This window comes from Nomascus leucogenys, chromosome 22a, assembly GCF_006542625.1.
Source record: "Nomascus leucogenys isolate Asia chromosome 22a, Asia_NLE_v1, whole genome shotgun sequence".
NCBI classification, from domain to species: Eukaryota; Metazoa; Chordata; class Mammalia; order Primates; family Hylobatidae; genus Nomascus; species Nomascus leucogenys.
Window position 1 is genome coordinate 132,917,404 of NC_044402.1, and position 12,739 is coordinate 132,930,142.

General features: G+C 53.5%; 1 pseudogene across 1 annotated transcript; it reads left to right on the forward strand.

Annotated features, from left to right (window-relative positions):
• Window positions 1-2,440: 2,440 nt before the first annotated feature.
• LOC115832304 lies at window positions 2,441-4,055 on the forward strand (annotated as a pseudogene). The gene has a single exon (XR_004027710.1). The product of XR_004027710.1 is annotated as a nuclear receptor-binding factor 2 pseudogene (transcript).
• Window positions 4,056-12,739: the final 8,684 nt, after the last annotated feature.

The window sequence follows — 12,739 nt, forward strand, 5'->3', positions numbered from 1 at the left end:
AAAATTAAGGGTCTCTGGGCCAGGACCAGTCCTGTTCAGGGGTATGTGTGGCTAAGTGCATAAGGGATGCTGAGACTACAGCCCTCGTGCCCAGGCAGTCCCCTGGGCATGGATAGCCAGGCCCTACCCATCCAGGCCAGAGACGGGAAGACTCCATCCAATCTCATTCGATAACCAGGGACTGGCGAAGCTCTCAGTTCTCTCTCCATCCCAGCAGGAGACAAAGAACCCGACCTCAGAGATTCCTCAACTCAGGGACCCAACCAGGCCACTCTCCAGAGCATCTCAGTCTGCAAGCCCCTTGGTGTGCTCGGAGCTTCCAGTCACCCTGCTCATGCCTATCCATGCACAGCCAAGGATTGCCCTTCATGGAGGAAAACTTCCTGAAACAAACAAGAAACAAGCTCCGCGGGGAACACAGACTGTGGAGGAAAAAGAAAGCTGTAGAAAAAGAAATGGTGGACACCTTCACGGAGGTGAGAAAGCCATCGTGAAAGGAGAGGGGGTTGCTGCAAAAAGTTCCTAGAGAGCAAAACAAGGGCCCTTGGGGGCACAATGATTGCCACCGTGGAGACACATCCCAGCACCACTAGAGTAAAAACACTGCAGACAGGTGAGCTCTCAACAGATATGTGTCCCTCGCCTTCTTTCTCAGGAAAGATGGGCAGAAATGAGGGCAGAAGCCACAAAGAGGAAACCATAGTGACAGGACCCGGGGTCCTCCAAGCTGCAGTGGAGCAAGCGTTTGGGACAGTGGTGAGGGAGCAGCTCAGCCCCAGGGTGGTGCCTGGCAACCCGTCCCGGGACGTCCCGCCCAGGGCAGCAGTAGAGCGACATGGATAGAAAGCCGAATTCCCCAGAAGAGTCTGAGAGAACATTGAAGTACTTGGCATAGAGCCTCGGGTTGGATTAGTAGTACATACAGAATGATCCACATGTGAAGATAAGGTGATGATTGGCTTCAGAGAAAACAGCAGTGCAAGAAACAAAAGGTAGCTAGTCACAGTTTACGATCTGGCAATAGCGTTTACACAGTCATCACCGTAGAAACGCTGAGTCAGGATCTAGTTTACTGTAGAACTCTGTCAGGAGGACTGGAAGATGGGGACGGTGTCCACGTGCAGGGAATGCAGTTGGCGAAATGGAAGCTAAATGCTCATTTTCCTCGGTGGGAAGCTGTGGCTTGAAGATGACTGTAAACTCTCTTTCCTCCTCTTGAATCTTGACAGGCCCCGGGGCTGCTAAGCTAATAGGGCAGAAGGGACACCGTGCCAGTTGCAGGCCCAGGCCTTAAGAGACTGGCAGCTTCCCCTGTCTGTCTCTGGAAACCTACCTGCCCTTCTGTGAGGAAGCCCAAGCAGCTTTGGAGAAGCCCTTGTGAAGGGGCTCACTCTCAGCCCACAGCCAGCACCAGGCAGGCAACCACGCAGACCCCCAGCCTGCAAGCCAGGCCCGCTGAGGCCTCAGCACACACAGGCAGTCCCATCAGCCCTGCCCAGATGGCAGTTTTGTGATCAAAATATAAATGATAGATGATTGTTGTTTAAGGTTGTTTGGGGGTAGTTTGTCACACAACAATAGATAATAGAACATCAGTAGACTGTGTGTGTGTGTGTGTGTGTGTGTGTGTATAGCATATATATATAGCTTAAAATTCAGACATGAAGAAGTATCTTACTTAGCAACAGTGTTAAATAGTAAAAAACCAAGAGAGAGGAAAGTGGTTGCCTCAGAGATGGGAAAATGCAGGGAGGGAGACAGGGAACTGCTATTTGTTTTAACAAACCTTGTAGATCTGTTTGATACTTTAAACTACATTCACATATAGCTTGGACAAAAGTAAAAACTGAAGTTGAAAAAAATGTATTCATGCTAATAGCACAGGAATGATCCACAATTGGATTCCAAGGCTTCTTGTACATCCAGCATAGGGTGTATGAAACAGTCCACTGTTCTAGCAACAGATAAAGTTGCTACTGACACGCAACCTCAGGTTCCCACTCGGTTAGAAGGCTGTGTATGGTCTTCTACTTAAAGCCTCAAGTAGCAGTCATGGCAGTGACAAATTCTCGTTGCCTCCATAGAACCTCTAGGCTCATGTGTGAGCCCAGGCTGGGCTGGGGCCCCTGGGAGCCCAGGGTGAGGGACCAGTCCCTGGGCAGCTCCGTGAGTCAGGAGCAGCTGTGCCACCTGGGGAAGGGCTGCACAGTCGATGGGTCTCTTCTGCAGAAGAGTGTGCCCCAGTCCTTGCTGGGCACAGATCAAAGAGGTGTTCATGGGTCGAAATCACAGATTTCAAGGGCTGACAGGAGTCAGAGTGGGGGCCGGGAGGGCTGAGGCAGGTTAAAGATTGGACAGGGGCTGCTGTCTCCGCAGCTGCATCACACTGCTCTGCTGTCCCCTCTGTGTTCCCCGGCAATGCCGCCTACCCTGGGGTCTTATGGAAGTAACTGAATCCCCCTCAACCTGGCTCATCATCAGAGCAGACTGTTGATTAGCTGCAGGCAAATATGAAGAGGCTATTTCCTGTCACAAAAAGGCCGTGGTGTATCTTTCTGAAGCTACGGAGCTGACGCGGGCTAAGCAGGCTCACCTTTCACTGGAATTGCAAAGGCATAGCCACATGAAACCGCGCCTCCTCATCCAGGAGACACGGAAAAGGGCCCAGTAGAACACAGACAAGGATGGGGCTGCCCATATTCAGGCCTCTCACAGCCCCTCTGCTGAAGATGCATAAGCACAACCCTCCAAAGAGGAACGCCTGCCCAAGACTCGGGGCGTCTGTGACAGGGATCCAGACACACGACTGTTTTTCCTTCGGCAACAGAGCCGTGTATTGGAAGCAAAGCCCCAAAACACGATGAACAATAGTAGAGGAGCAGGCAACCCAGTTGCAGATTTGAAGAGGCGTGTGAAATTCCTTGTGGCGGAGAAGGAAAGATTAAGGAAAGAAAGTAAACAGGTAAAGGCTGAAAAGGCCAGACTTCTAAAAGGTCCAGTAGAAAAGGGGCTGGATGTGGGTGCTGATTTTGTAGAAAAGTCAGAGTTACGGAGCTTACCTGTGCATTCAGAAGCTGCTACACCCTCTTCAGCCTTGCGGAGGTTTGCAGCCGATGCCAGGAAAGCCAAGGACATTCCAGTACCCGATCTTCTCCCTCGGATTTTCCATCTCCAGAGCTTCCCCTTATGGAGCTCTCTGAGGATATTCCGAAAGGATTTATGAGTAATTAAAATGGAAGTCCATAGAAGAAGAGAGAAGAGGAAATAATACTAAGTAATACAATTAATCCAGCAACAAAAAACGAAAAGGGAAGGCCACAGGCAAGGGTTATCCTGGAAATGCCTCGTCATCTGGCATACGGTGGGAGAAGAGGCATTGCCAGGACGTGGGAAACAGTCACTGAGAAGCGTGTCGCATATCTGATTCACTGGCTTGAGCTAATGATGCCGACCTGGCAGACACTAAACTCATGGAGGGTCAGTTTCTCCTGATACCAACTAAATGGCTGCCTGGAAGAATTTTTTCAAGCAACAATTATTTTTCTTATCTTCAGGGTTAAAATGTATAAAAGTATGTCATGTGTAATTAATCTATAATGCCATAAATGATCATGCAAAACCTAAATATTATGGCAGCCTGAGGGGCTGCTTCATATTTGAAACATGCTTTGTCTCAGGCATGGATGTGTGCATTTTGTTAATGATGTTATGTTTAAGGTGTGTAAGACACACCTTTCTGGATGAAACCGTATGTGCCACACTGTGCACTACTCATAACGATGATAACCTCAAGACTATCAGGGGAAATACTTAAATTTCCGTGTTATGAAGAAAGAAACCAAATTATTAGTTATGCTTTTTAACACAAATTACCAGTTTACATAATTAATGAGGGTGCATTTTAAGTTCTAACTTTGTTTATTGTATAATGCATCATTTGAAAATACCAAGGAAGTCTCCTTTGTTTTTAATGATCCATTGATTGGAAGGAATGCTAGTCGGCAGTATTTGATTGTAAGAAATCAATAAAGTAATTGTGTTTAAAAAAAAAAAAAGATCTGAGTCCTGGTGGAGGTAACAGGATGCGATGCCTTTCACATTCAAGAAGGTTCTGGAGAAGAGAGGCGATTCTTGGAATGATGAGCTTCAATTTGCACATGCCTGAGTTTAGGTTCTGAATTTAAACCCTTATTGTAAGATCATCTCTTTGAACCTTCTCTCTCTTTAAGGGTTTTTATAGTTCAGTGGCATTTTTTTTTAATATGTAGAAAGTCATTTTAGGAGAAACATCCATTTAAATAATGTATTTTACTTCAGAAAGTTGTTTTACTCAACCAAGCTCATGAACTGAGTTGTGTTCTTTAACATTCACAAATTGTGTATTGCTTGGTTCTGGAAACTAGTTAGCCAAATAATTGAGAAAGCACCAGGAATTGAAGTGCAAAATAGAACAGGAAAGGAAAACTCTCCATTAGTGTATTCAGCTTAACAGGTTTTCAACCCACCAGGATGCTGTTGGAATACAATTATTCTCCTAGTTCTGATGCTACAAGATCAAGGTTAAACCACTGAACACAGTTACAGCATCCTTGACTTCATAAGCTTTCCTTTCCATGTGTCCATATAGATGCCCGAAGCACCATTCAGGGCAGAATGTAGTCTTTCGTCCCGCTCTCTCAAAGGACAACCAGGAGCTAGGACTTGATTGAACCACCCGCCTACCAGGTGCCCCTGCCTGTGCCACCATCCTCGGACCAATGGGAGGCCTGGCCTCTGACACTTCAGCGAGGGTGAAGGGTCAGCCCACTTGGGGCTCGGGGCGCCTGGCTGAGCACCTCTTCCACTGAGCCTGCAGCTTCCCGCAGGCTGAGGCCCCAGTGCCCTGCTCGTGCTGCTGAGGGGCCTCCACGGCCTGTTGAGAGGCCTCCCCAGGAAGCCCATCGGGAGGAGGTTGGGGTGGCTCCTGCCTTGGGGATGGGACAGTCCCTTCTTGTTCCCACCCCAGGTACCTAAGCCAAGTTCTCCTGTGCATGAGGAATGCCTGGATGTCCTTCCCTGGTAGGTGGGATGGGCCAGAGGGAGGTCCTGCCTACACAGCCCTTAATTAGGAATTTAGAGATTTGTGCTCTAGGAATGAGCTGCTTCTGCTGCCATTTGGCCAACTGTGTGGTGTGCAGACCCTCAGCTTGGAAACAGGTTTCAAGGATGTTCAGGACTTGCCTCGTGTTCATAAAGGTCAGGGTTCGCCTCTTCCCCCCCGCTCCCCCTGCTAACTCTGCAGCAGGCCCTGCACTAATTAAGTCCCCGCAACAGCCCCGAGACCCAGGCTCTGTGAAAGTTGTCAGAATCAAAATGGAGCCACTTTTGTCCAGCCCTAAGAGCAACAACAAAATAATGCGGCCAGGAGGTTCTGAAGGAGGGCCCTCCCGCACACCTGCCTATGATCAGAGCCCTTCCGAAGCCTCTGGGAAGGGCACAGATGCCTGCAACAAGACCTTTTGCCAGGACTTTGCAGGACTTTGCAGCTTGCTGCGTGAGTCACAAGGACGGCTAGCCAGATGCACAAGAACACTTGCCTGATACGCTGTGTCCACTCATAAACTGATGCCGGTTCCTGGGATAAGCCCCTGGAACCAGTGTTCTCTTCCTTTCAAAATAACCATGTAGCCACACTTGGTGGCCAGTGCCTGTATTCCCAGCTACTTAGGAGGCTGAGGCAGGAGAATCGCTTGAACCCAGGACGTGGAGGTTGCAGTGAGCCAAGATCGCGCCACTGCACTCCAGGCTGGGCAACAGAGCAACTCAAAAACAAAACAAAAAAAACCGACGATGCACTGTTCCTTTTGCCTTTCAAAGCCCCCCTTGCCTCCCCTCCTCCAATGCACCCCTAGTTTACTAAGGCTGGGGCTCTGCATGCAGTGCTGCTGCTTATTCCCAATTAAACTCCATAGTTTTGGAGAGCCTCCCTCTGTTTCTTGAGGTTGACAGGACTGTCATTCTTCTTGTTCGTAGATGAGGGAATTAAGGCTTGGAGAGGTTCTGTTCTGAAGGACACTCAGTAAGTGGTGGAGAGAGAATTTCAGCTCAGACCCAAAGGCTATTTAATTTACTTCTTTTAAATCCATGCTTCTTAGCACTCAGCTAGTCACGTATCACCTTGACAACTTTTTGCCATAGCCACATTACTGCCTGTGGTATGATTTGCTGAATATTTTCCTCTACATAAGCTCAGATTTTCCTTAAATCTATTAGAAAAGGAAACTTGTAACTGAAAAATGGAAGACCACCGTCTCTTGCCATAAACAGAAGCAACTGTGTATTCCACACACACCAAAAGCAGTGTTCTTACAGCCTTCTTAGGTGCTTTGAGTCTAAAGCATGCTTTATCTTGTTAAAGGAGAGATGGCAAAGTTAGGGTGATAGCGAAGACATCATAGAACCATAGATTCTCTCCTTGACATTATCAGAAGGGTTGGAAGAGAATCAAAAAATAACTGGCCGGGCGCGGTGGCTCCTGCCTGTAATCACAGCAGTTTGGGAAGCCAAGGTGGCCAGATCACTTGAGCCCAGAAGTTTGAGACCAGCCTAAGCAACATAGCAAGACCTCATCTCTACAAAAAATACTGGCTGTGCAGGAGGCTGAGGAAGGAGGATGGCTTAAGCTGGGGAGGCCGAGGTTGCAGTGAACTGAGATCACACCACTGCACTCCAGTCTGGATGAAAAAGCGAGATCCTGTCTAAAAAATAATGTTCTCATTGTGAAGTTTAATGCTATTTAATGTCTTGTCTGATGGCAGCTAAAACATGCCCCATACCACCTAATCTGGAGTACCACACTTTGGAAATAAGTGTGTGTCACATTTTGGAAAATGCTGATTGCAATGAAAATGGGAAACGTGGCTGGAACCCGTCATCTAATCTGGCTCACACCGCGTCACTGCATAGTGTTCACTCCTTTTCTGTCTTTGTTTTTTTTGTTGTTGTTGTTTTGTTTTGTTTTGTTTTGTTTTGTTTGAGACGGAGTCTCGCTGTTGCCCAGGCTGGAGTGTAGTGGCGCGATTTTGGCTCACTGCAGGCTCCGCCCGCCCGGGGTTCACGCCATTCTCCTGCCTCAGCCTCCCGAGTAGCTGGGACTACAGGCGCCCGCCATCTCGCCCGGCTAATTTTTTGTATTTTTAGTAGAGACGGGGTTTCACCGTGTTAGCCAGGATGGTCTCGATCTCCTGACCTCGTGATCCGCCCGCCTCGGCCTCCGAAAGTGCTGGGATTACAGGCGTGAGCCACCACGCCTGGCCCTGTCTTTGTTTTTAAGATACGTCACACATGATGAATAGTGCATAAAACAGAAAAGTATAGCCTAAAGAATAATTACAGAATTGAACACGAAACTAACCGCCACCCAGATCAAGAAATTGATTGTGGCCAGGGTTCCCCCACACCACTCCATACCTTTCCCATTGAAAACACTATTCTTTCTTACCACTGATTTTTTTTTCTTTTTCTTTTTAAAGCTGGGGTCTCACTATGTTGCCCATGGTCTTAAACTCCTGGGCTCAAGTAATCCTCCTGCCTTGGCCTCTTAAAGGGCTGGGATTACAGGTGTGAGCCTGAATTTTTGGATACTCATTTTATTTTCATAGGGTTTTTTTTTTTTTTTTTTTGAGACAGTCTTGCTTTGTCACCCAGACTGGAGTGCAATGGCACGATCTTGGCTTACTGCAGCCTCCACCTCCTGGGTTCAAGTGATTCTCCTGCCTCAGCCTCCAGAATAGCTGGGATTACAGGCACATGCCGTCACACCCAGCTAATTTTTGTATTTTTAGTAGAGATGGAGGTTTCGCCATGTTGGCCAGGCAGGTCTCAAACTCCTGACCTCAGGTGATCTGCCCGCCTCAGCCTAGTTGCTGGGATTACAGGCGTGAGCTACTGCACCCAGCCTCTTTTCATAGTTTTATCCCCCATATAGTTTAGGTTTGCCCCGTTTGAACTTCATGTATGTGTAAGATGTGTTCTATCCTATGTGTTCCTTTGTGATTTGCATCTTTTGTTCAACTTTATGTTTGTGAGATTTATTTAATCTGTTGTATGTTACAAAAGCCTGGTCATTTCTGTTGCTGTATAATATTCCAGTTATGAAACTCTTGACACTTTTTCTGCTGTTGATGAGCATTTGGGTTTTTCAGTGTCTGACTATTTAAACAATGCCACTTTGCACACGTTGGTGCTTTCATCCTGGGACACGTGTGCCAAGTTTCTGCAGGACACTTTCCCGGGATGGAATTGCTGTATCCTGGGATGTGCACATCTTGATGTCCTGAATGATGCTCTTGAGTCTGGTGTGTGGGGCGCCTATTCCTCCACCTCCCTCCACCCTACTATGGGTGGATTTTTAGGTCTTTGCCAATCTGGAGTCTGTGATACCTCCCCCACCCCATCCCAATGTGCTTTATTCCACATTGATTGGATGCCTTTTCACACATTTACTTTTGAACTCAGCCTGAGGTTACCAAACCCTCTGGTTGAGGCTACACCTCTGGGTGTGCCCAGGGCTGCTGGAGAACAGACTCTCCCTGGAGCTCCATCTACCTGTGCAAGGGAACAGGGGTCAAACTCAAGTATACAAGCTGCTCTGGAAGATGTATCCCAGGCCTGGCTGGCCCAGGGCACTGGCCCCTCCCCCGACTTCCTCCAGGAAGAGGTGTGCACACCCACAAGCGCATACACGTGGGCAAGGGTGGCCCAGCCCAGGCTGCAATCATGACAAAGACAAGGCTCCACTTAATGCTGTCACCGCCTGCCCCACCCTTTCCCACAGCACTGGAACTCTGGGCCCAGGCTCCTGCCAGCCCCACCTGTCTGGGCCATGGCTGGTGGGAAACCAGGGGGTGCCAAGGCTGCCAGACCACCCTACCTACCTACTTCCCACTGTCTCCAGGACTCATGGCATTAGGAGGCCAAACCCACTCTGTGGCCTGGGCTGTGTGCTTCGAGCTTCACCTCCCTTCAGCACCAGAACAGGGTCTGGCTGTAGGTGGCTCCCAGGAAATACAGAAAGAATGGGTGAACGAATGACAGGGTGTCTTGTTCCACACAAGACACAGTGAGTAGGAGCGGGGGTGGCTCCTGGCTGCAGGATGCACACTGCCCTCACCCAGATGGCATCTGCCCCCAACACCCCATTCTTGCCTGGCGCACACCGGGGCCCACCCTGAGCTGCCATTCTCAGGACCCCCAGGCCAGGCAAGCCACACCCTGCCACTCCCTTCAGCCAGTGTGGCTTCAGGTCACCAAGCTGGGGCAGGGTCAAGCTGGCAACAAGGGGAGGGGCCGGGACACAGTCCTCCCTGATTTAAACTCTGATCTCAGCGTCTGTGCAGTCCAGCTCCTCCAGGCACTGGCCCAGGACATACTTGATGTCTTCCACCAGCTGCCGCACCTGCAGAGTTGGGTTGGGGAGCAAGGGTCAGCCCAGCAGCCTTTCACTCTGGTCCATCACTCCTGGCACGAGGAGTGTCCCCATCTTTAGGCCCCACTTACAAAGCCCAGAGCTTGGTTCTCAGCACCAAGTGGAAACCCTGGAGATGGGGATCCAGGCCTTGCACCCCCGACAATAAGCTCAGAGGCTAGAAGAGGAAACTGCCCCAGTAACCACCCTGGACATCCCTTAAGGCCACGCCTCCAGAGCCAGGCTGAGAAGGCTGGGCAGGGGCTTCGTGGGGTGGGTCACCTTCCGCTGACAGACAAGGTAGGCTTCCTGGAGGAGGAGGCCTGTGGAGGAGCAGCCTGGAGCCTCAGAATAGGCTGAGCCTTTAGCAGGGCCTGGTGCTACTGGCTGCAGGGGGACTTGTGGGGCTCCCCATGTTAGGACCATGGCCTCAGGAGGGATCCACCCTCAGTTCAGCACCAGCCTCCCCACCCTAAACCAGGGCAGCCCACCTTGGCAGCTGAGAAGTGCTCGTGTACAAAGAGGGCACAAAGCGCCATGCCAAAGTGGTGGTTGGCCTGGCCCAGGCAGACCTCAGCCAGCTCCTGCAGCTTGTGGCTTCCCTCCGTCTCCCGTGCCAGCTCGTGCAGTGCCTCATGGAATGGCAGGGACAGGCGCTCACTCAGGACCACCACCACGCGCCACACCAGGTAGTTGTGCACGATCCTCGGGCCAGGTGAAGCCGGTGGATGTCCAGACAGACGTGCATATGGGCCACCAAGGGCACCACCCCCACCTGTGCCCCCTAGCTGTGGCTGGACCCGGGACCCAGACAACCCCACAAAGAAGGGGCAGGAGGTCATCCCAGATAATGGAGAGCAGCGGGGAGAGCCAGGATGTCAACCTAGGGCTCTGGATTTCTATTCCAGTGCTCAACAGCTGCCTCCCTCATTGTGGCTACCGGACACAGGTGGAGGTGGGAATTCAAAGCCCACCCAGCAGACAGATCCTGGAGGCCGGTGGACAGGGGCTAGCCGATCTGCAGCCACCCCTATGGGGTGCGGAGTGGATGAGCTGGGTCACCTGCTACACTTCGTCGCCAGCACTAGCACCTCCTCTTCCTCCGAGAACCAGTAAAACTCCTGGCACGGGTCGATGCTGGCATCCAGGTTGGCCGCCAGGAATCGAGCGCGAAGGCCTTGCGCTGGGGGCAGCCCTCGGGACAGGCGCCACCGCCCGCCGCGACCGGCCCAGGTACTTGGGCGCCAGTAAAGCCCCCAGGATGGCGCAGAGGCCGGCGGCGAACACCAGCCCCGACAGCAGGCTCACCTCGTGCGGGTTCCAGAGCGGCAGCCCGGTCCAGCCCCGGTGGCGCTGCTTCCTGAGAGAAGCCTGAGGGGCAGAGAGGCCCCGCACAGGCCCCCAGTGCCTCAGTGACTCAAGTACTTGACCTCCTGGAACTCATCGTAGTGCGCCCTCAGCGAATACCCGGACTCCAAGGCGCCGAGGCCGCCGCGGTGCAGCCCTGGGCCACTTGGGCTACGGGATGCGCGGGGCCGCCGGCCTCCTCGTGGGCCTCCGCTTGGCCCCGGGACGCAGCTGCGGGAAAAACAGAGTCAAGCTCAGCAGGCGCCGCAGCCCGACGGAGCTCCCGGGCACCATGAGGAGGGACGCAGTTCTGGGTGCAGAGGCCCCAGCTGCGGACCTCAGTCACTGCGGAAACCAGGGACGAGGAGGGCTCGGCGGGGCCACGACCCCCGCAAGCACAGTGGAGTCTTCTCCCCTGTCCCCTCCCTGCACACATGTGTGGGTCCCTGGGTTGGGAGGGCTTTGATGGGAAGCGGGAGGGGCCGGGCACGGGGCCTGGCACGTAGTGGGCCTTCAATGAAAGGCCGTCCCTCTTCCCTTGCCTTTCTGGTCCACGACCTACCCCAGCCAAGGCTGGGTGGGGTGAGAGGGAAGGAGCGGAGGCTGGAGTGAGGAGGTGTGGTCAGAGGCGCGTCTATGCGGCACTTTCAGCTCTCCGCGCTGGACCCAGACAGACGCTCCACAAAGTGGGCAAAGAACCAAACTTTGTCCTCGCAGAAGTCCGCAGGATCGACCACTCCAACCCCGCTCGCTGGCTCCTTCTACTCGGTGGCCCGACGGCTCACCCGCCCCTTCCTCACCTGCGCGCGCCAACGCCCCAGGGTGGCGGATACACAGCCCACCCTCTGGACGGCCCTGATGGAGAACCCGAGACCGGCTCAGTCTCCCCTACCCTCGTCTCTGTCTCCGCCCCGGGCCAATCTCGGCTTCAGCAGGTTCTCCCCAGAACCCAAACTTGGGTGAAGTTTCACCCCCTCGCGGGGCACGGGCTGGCCGGGTGCGCCCGGAGTCCTGGAGCCTCGCCGCTCAGTCCGTGGAGCCCGAGAGCCGAGCCCGGGAACCGCAGCCTCAGCCGCGAGGACGTAGATGAAGCCAGGAGGCTCTGCACAGCGGCCGCAAGGGCGGCGGAGGTGGTCGCTACGGTGGCCACCTACCAGGCAGGTGCGCGCCCAAGGCAGGGCCTGGAGCGGCGCGGTTGCCTGTGTCTCCCAGCGCCCGCTGCCTCTTCTGCCGCACCCCCGCCCGCCCGCCGGCCCGAGGGAGGGGACGCGATGGCGGCTCCACCCTTCTCCGCCCGCCCCACGCTCCCCTCCTTCCTCCTGCGACCCTCGGGCCACCTGGCACAGCGGCGGCAGCGCGGACGTGGGTCAGCAGAAGTGGAGACAGGCTCCCGAGGGTCGTGCGAGGGTTGCGGTCGGTGACTCGGGGTCCAGCTGCGTCCCGGGACAAGTGAAGGCAGCGGGTACTCCCGGGAGGAGTCCCCTCCGATCCCAGGTCTCCACTCGGAGCCGCCTACCAGCCGGCTAGAAAGGGGCTGGAGCTACGCAGCTGGGGGCCGTCATGGCCCAGCCCACAGCCCTGGAGCACTGCCCAGGGAGGACTCCTCCTAAAGGATAAGGGGGCGCTGACGGAGTGCCTGGGCTGCCCGCACAGCGCCTGCGCGGAGCGCACCTTCACCAGGGAGCTTCCTTGTCCTCCTGGGAAACCTTGTCCAGGATCAGCTCTCCCCGGGGCGTCTGGGCTTCTGGTTGGCCTCGTCCCCTTCCCCCAGCTCCTGATCCAGGGAGAGCAACGGAGAACCCTGCCGGAAGAAGGCCTGGGGCTGCGAGTGTGGCCCCCATGGCACCAGTGCACAGTTGACCCAGAGCAGAGCAATCGCGGCCAATAGGAGGTGACTTGGGTTTAGCCTCTGACCACACAGTCCTGGTCACCCTGCACAGACTGCCT